Source organism: Saccostrea cucullata, unplaced genomic scaffold (genome assembly GCF_032062105.1).
Source record: "Saccostrea cucullata isolate Sc308-1 unplaced genomic scaffold, CSIRO_AGI_Scuc_v1 ctg7254, whole genome shotgun sequence".
Taxonomy (NCBI): domain Eukaryota; kingdom Metazoa; phylum Mollusca; class Bivalvia; order Ostreida; family Ostreidae; genus Saccostrea; species Saccostrea cuccullata.
In genome coordinates, this window is record NW_026927628.1 from 1 (window position 1) to 7,158 (window position 7,158).

At 31.3% G+C, this 7,158-nt stretch overlaps 1 long non-coding RNA gene across 1 annotated transcript; it reads left to right on the forward strand.

The window, feature by feature from the left end:
• The first annotated feature begins 1,600 nt into the window (after window positions 1-1,600).
• LOC134275006 (uncharacterized) lies at window positions 1,601-1,952 on the forward strand. The gene is made up of 2 exons (XR_009993753.1): window positions 1,601-1,688; window positions 1,822-1,952. It is a non-coding gene; the product is annotated as an uncharacterized LOC134275006 (long non-coding RNA).
• Window positions 1,953-7,158: the final 5,206 nt, after the last annotated feature.

Sequence of the window (7,158 nt, forward strand, 5' to 3'; positions counted from 1 at the left end):
TTCGAACCGAGGATGATTCTCCAACTACACATGGAACAGGAAGGGAAACACCTACATCGTACTTTTTCTTTCGGGATTTATAATTTCAAAGATAAAGATGTTATAATTCGACTAATTTCTCTTCTTAAACTGGTTATTTTACCTTAACTTCGTCACCTGCATGTCTCGGAAAAAAGCGACACGCACTAGTTTGAATTGTAAATAAATAGAAAGTTTCACTTGACCTCTGAACAATATTGTTACAATGTTGTCTTACTTGTTTTGAAAAAAAAAGTTATATAATTCCATAATACTTCAAACGCGGGTCTATTTATTATCTTAATTTTGATGGGATAAATGTACGTTAATTCATGTATTGAAATTATCAATTGTAATCGTATAATTGTAATTATTAAATGAAATTCTCCCTTTTGAAGGAATAATTAATAAATAATTAATATACAGGCATGATTTTTATTATCATTTATTTAATTATTTGAAAGATTGTTTATAGTTATGACATATTTTCATGAATTAAAAAAGAACGCATTGATTGCTTCTTTATCATGTTAGCATATGCGGTAGGTATCAAAAGCCTGAATGTTAATTCGATGGTTGGTACAATCTCCAGACATGGTACACAAGATATACACAACGGCAGGTAACTAGTTGTCAATCAAATCAAAGTATCCAATCCCAGGTTTAATTTTAGGTGATTGACAGGGGTTCTTAGACCAGGTAAATTTGAAGGAGGTGCTTATTTCCTCCCCTTTAACGTTAAGAGATTTCTCTCCAGGAGAAAGAGGAATCTGTTTAAGTGGAAGAAATATCGCTCTAATTATAAGAAATCTCTCTAAGTTTAAAAGATATCTCTTTCTCATAGAGATATCTCTTAAACTTGGGAGATATCACTTTAAGTTGGGAGATATCTCTATTTTTTAAGAGACATCTTTCTTAAATGAGAGATATCTCTGTAATTTTAAGCTGAATTTTATTTTCCAAATAAATAGCAAAAGGGTTTGCAATGATTTAATACAATAAACAAATACAAAATGTTAGAAAACCCATTGAAATGTATTGATTCATGTAAAAGAATATATTTTTTAAAGCTTTAGGAAAATATGGAAAATTGATGAACCTCTTTTTTATATTTCTAATTTAAATAAACAAAGAACGATAACAATTTCTCGACATTTATTATAAATTTATAAGCACAACTATAGAAAACACATGATAATTACCCCTAATTTTAAATTAAAATGAATAGTGATTCACTCGCGAATTTGATCGCGAAAATACCGCAAAGTTTTAGATCTTCGCGTAAACTCTACAATACAGTAAATTTTTTAATTATGCAAAACCCTAAAATGTATTTTCTGCTTTAAATCATTTTAAAGCTTTGAGGGGGAAACTACCTAAAAAAAAACTATCGCTTATGAAAATTTGATGACAGAACAAATCTAACTAAAAATATTTGCTTCGTACCAAAAAACGGCAAAGAAGACTTCCTCAGATTTATCTGAAACATACGAAGGTTGTGAAATTTTGTGTTTTTCTAACAAATCTGACCTATTTTGGTAGAGTATTAGCATTGGTTGTGGTATATATCGGAAGCAGGGACCGTTTTCACAATGGGTGTTCGCAAAAGTCGAGGAAAAGAGGCTATTACAAATGTTACCTTCTGGTAATCAGTTCCTGGGCTAATCAAGGTATCGCCATTCCCCCTCTCGTAAATAGAGTTGAAATGTTTAAACACTATCAATTCATCTCAGTCGAATGATTTTCAGTCATCTTTGAACTGTATACTTATATTTACATATTAGTATATCTCTTATATCATAGGATGGATTCAAGTTCACATTTCAGAAAATTCGTCCAGGGTACTCCAGTGTGAAGTGATTAGCTCTGGACACTTTAGTGTACAAATATATCAGACGTTTTACTTTTAAATAAATATTTTTACAACAATGAAATGTTTGTTTGTTTTTACATTATTTTTTCCATTTTTTAGTATATTTTTACTTTCTGTTTCGTACATAAAAATAAGCCTCTTTAACACGCACAAATGCACCCTCTCATACACATTCGTGAATCCAATAAATTGAGACAAAAATCCACATGTTGATAATATTATTTTCCCTTCCCTCTTGAGTGAGAATTTTTCACTCGTATGGAGACGCCACCACTTGCCCAGGACTGAAATATCTGGCCTATACTTGGCACTTACGGGCATTGAGCAGAAAGGAATCTTTTGCTTGCCTACTGCAACACGGGACCTTTGTTTTATAGGTTCCATCCGAAGTCTCGTAGTGGATTCGAACCCAAATGCAAAAAATAGATCTGTTAATAACCATTTAATGAAAAACAGCTTATTTTCAAAAATTTTCAAAATTTTATCCACTTGATAATTTGAAAAAAAAATTCTTTAATTCAATTTCAATTCTTTGGTTTTTCTGGACAACATGTAGCGTTACAGTTTTTTCAAACAAAAGAATCAATTTTCCTCTATTCAAGTTTATTTACATTTGTTCGTTACGCCACATCATTCTTCAATTTGCGCTTGCAATTGTGAAATCTTTTTCTCCACCAGTTTCTTGTTAAAAAAGCAAAATAAAGTTAAGGTTTGGATTTGACATTCCCGGAAACGAAATACAAACAGGAATGGATTGACCATACTGTTTATAAAAAATCCGATGTTTCCAAAATGCCTGTATTGTCCTACTCTTTCAAACGCTTTTCCCTCAAGGATGAGAAGAAGAATATTTAAGAGTACGTGTGGTGCATAGCAGACGATAAAAACTATTACGAAAACCATTAGTTTCACTGTTCGTTGGACGATCTCCTTCTTTGGTTTTTCACCGGATTCCATAGAAATACTTTCTGGTATAATTTGTTTTGAATTTTTCCGAAGAATAAAATAAATGTACGCATATAAAATAATATTCCAAAATAACAAGAAACTCAAAATAAAAGTTTGTATCTTAAGAGCAGTCGTTTTGGATAGGATCGGTTTCAAACATTCCACAGCCCATCCCTTGTCAACTAAATGTGTAAACCCAAACAGAAAGCTTACCATCCACAATGATATGCAAATGATTCGGTAAAATCGCCGACTTGTAAAACTCTGAAATCGCATGGGAAACAGCAACGAAACGCCAAAAGTCGTGGAAATTGCACTGATGGTTAAAAATGACATGGCCACTGTACTCATGAGTGTAGCCATGTGAATCCTACAAAGATCTGTGTAACTGTCTGTCGGTACAACAACAAGAACCCCCACCAAAAAATCAGTACATGCCAAAGAGATGGACAAAGTACGGATCTGATAATGTAGATTCCTCGAACGGATCAAGATGACGAGGGCTAACACATTTTCTAAAGTCACAATACAACTGATAATCCGGAGAATTATTAAAGACGGTATCTTGTACAAAACTTCTGAGGTGAAAGTTTCATTAGTGAATGTGGTATTCTCCATTTCAATAGTTTTCTAGGATGGCAATATCAGCATCAATGGAGACATTACATTAAATCGGATTAATTCAACTCCATAAGTATTTAATAAATCTGTAACGTTATGGGGATAACAACAAGCTAAATAACATCTAGGTAAGCAGCTTGTTCTCTATATACCATTGATTTCTACCTGACCTTCTTAGCTGATCCTTTACCTGAACAGGCTAAAATGTAATTCAGAAAAATTCAATCGGTTCGTAGATTTGTCATTTATCTTTACAATTCTTCAAAATGAACAAAACATATTTTTTTCACTAGCTGACTTGAAATATCCCTAGAAACTGAATTGTATGGAATGAACGCACATGAAATGAGAAACTGCTAAAAGGATTTTTCAGATCAGCAAAAGTGTGTCAAAAATCTCTATGAACAATATTAAATTAAATATTTATCTGAAATTATACACTGTTTAACAATTTATTGCATTTTTTAAGCATATTTTTCAGCTAAATACTAACTACTAAATATATTTCAGACTTCTTTCTGAGCGTGCTTTTTTGAGTCCTGGATGTTTTCAAACCTATAACATACATGGTTGTTTAAGATTACCATTTGTGTATTTTTTTGCAATCATATTGTTATAAAGTATTTATTTTATACCTGTGTAATAAGGGACCAAGCAAAATTTATCACAATGATGGATACGGTACAAACAGGCATGGGACAATGAGTTTTTTCATCGAAGAAAACCAAAAATATTTTTAGAATTAAGTGCCGTTGGGACACAATTTTTTAAAGTACTTAACCCAAGACAAAGAATTATTATAATAATCTTAAGGTTCATAAAACCTTTGCTCACTCATATGAAAATTTTCTTTAAATTTTATGATTTTCCACAGGAAATGTATATGCTGAATAAAATACAAACAATTATAGCATGGCTTGCGGGGCAAAATTTGACAAAAAAGGCACTTAAACTTGACAAATTTATAAAGGAATAATAGTCATTAAGAGTAATCTTTCCTATGAGAGTATCAATGTACCTTAAAAGATATACATGAATTATTTTTGTTAAAAAAGTCTTTTTAAAAAGTCATATATTTTAAACTTAAACACAGGATACAAATGGCAACATGAATCATCAAATTAATGGAAAATATTACAGAGTAACAAGCATTGCTAACAAGTGTTATGAAAAATGATCAAACGAAAAACTTTTATTCCAATATAATCCCACAAACACCAAGATTTAACCATGAAACAGTAACTTTTTTATATGTCTTTAGGCATGGGATAAATATATTATTTTAAATACGAATGCCATATGACACATACCTTTTTTGGTTTCTTGACGATGATCAATCGAATGGCTTGCGTAATAATTTTATGGAAATTATCTCGCAATCCCATCATTTGATCACATCGTGAAACCAAAAAAATAGACAGTTATTCCAGATAAAGCTTAACATACTTTTGACCCCCTAAAATACAGGCCTAAAAGTAATTATTAATAGGTATTTATAAATATGGCGAGCCCTTTGCCTATTTTTGTGAAAAAATTCTTTCAATAAGAGAGATATCTATTTAGCATAGAGATATTCATGTAGCTTATAGAGATATCTGTTTGACTAACACAGATATCTTTATACTTTAGAGCGATATCTCTTTAACAAAAGAGATTATCTCTTTTTGTAAGAGAGATATTTCTTTTACTAGAGAAATATTTTTATAAGCTAGATAGATATCTCTATAAGCGAGAGAGATGTCAATTAAAGTAAGAGAAATCATTCTTCAACAAGGTTAAAAGAGATTTTTAGATAGTCAGAAAGAGATTTCTTTCTAAGCTAAAGAGATATCCCTTTTAACGAACAAAATATCTATTTTCCAATGATATTCAAAATAAATTCCCCCTTTTCAAACGAAAGCAAAACAGGCAGTAAAGTCTCTGGAAGAATTTAAATTCGCTGTTATGTTTAAAAGGACTGAGTATGTCATACCCAAATTAAAATATGTAGACAAAAAAGCCACAAATCCCTTGTTTGACAACAAATAGTAATGGCAACTTCCTTGATAAAGATGCTCAAAGTTTTAAAAGTCAGGAGAACGAAAATAAGCATAAAATATCCAAATGCAATGGACGGAAATTTCTCAGCTTATGAAAAAATCAACTATTACTAATTTTAAAACTTAGACAATACTGAATTTCTTGTCATGTGAAGTAAAACTACAAAATAGAATAAGGGTAGAGGTACTGTGAGCAATGAGCTCACAAAATGATACCCCGGCTCCCATATAATATATAATGGGAGTGTCCATGTTTTGTTTCGGGAAACCCAAAATATGTGTCAGATCAAAAAGTAAAATAAAAGATACACAATGGCAATATGAAATAAAGATTCTTTGAAAGTTTCGCCAAATTCAGTGGTATGAGAGAAGTTGCAGATAAAAGATTGGTACCCAAAAGCGTAACACACAGACGGACGGACATATCGATTACTATATACCATCCCGCTTTTCAAGCCGGGGAGGGGGGGTTATAATGAATATGTCGAATTTTCAAAATATTTAAATGTACTTCTGTGAAAGCGTACTCCCTAATATTTCCCTAAGTAAAAGAGATATCTCACTAGGTAAAAGAAATGTCTCTTTAACGTTCAGAGATGTCTCTCCAGCAGAGAGATATCTCTCAAGAAGAAAGAGGAATCTGTTTAAGAAGAGATATCGCTCTAAGTATAAGATATCTCTCTAAGTTTAAAAGATATCTTTTTCTCATAGAGATATCTCTTAAAATTTGGAGATATCACTTAAAGTTGGGAGATATCTCTATCTTTAAGAGATATCTTTCTTAAATGAGAGATATTTCTGTAATTTTAAGATAAATTTTATTTTCCAAATAAATAGCAAAAGGGTTTGCCATGATTTAATACAAAAAACAAAAACAAATTGGTAGAAAACCCATTGAAATGTATTGATACATGTAAAAGAATGCCATTTCTAAAGCTTTAGAAAAATATGAAAAAATGAATTATCATTTTTTATTGTTCCAATTTAAAAACAAGAACGATATCCATTTATCGACATTTAACGAAATTTATTAGCACAACTATAAAAACACATGATAATTGCCCACGATTTTTTTTTGAAACATCGAGTTCGATGCCATCTTACAAAAAGTGAGAGATCGGACATAGACGGAAAGAATTTGCACATTTTGTTTTTTGTTTTTTTTTAAAATCGGTAATCAAAACTAATTTATTTTATATTATTTAAATCAAATTTTGATAATTAAACGCTTGCTTGTGTCAGATTTATTTAAAAAATGCTAGTAACTTTGATCCGCCAACCAGAACTACCATTCTCTCTTTTTAACTATTTTAAGGCTGAAAGTAGTTCTTTAGTTAAATTCGCGAAATTTATTTGCGAATGAAATCTGAATATAGTTTAAAGACATCCCCATATGCCTGATGCATTCCTAGAGAAGTAAGTAAGAACGCTGGTGCACCCGCTTTAGAATTTATTTGCAAAATTTACTATATTTAGAAGTACTTAGATAAGACAACATCCTTAAGTGGACTGGACTTAGCCTTGCAAAGACCCAGAGAGCGACTGAAAACATAGATTTATGGATTAAAGTGGTGGATAGGTCTTCAAAGGTGCCCCAACGACATCAACGGAAGTCAAGGGATAGGTGAAGGTGAAGATATTAAGTTTTTCTTATATAGG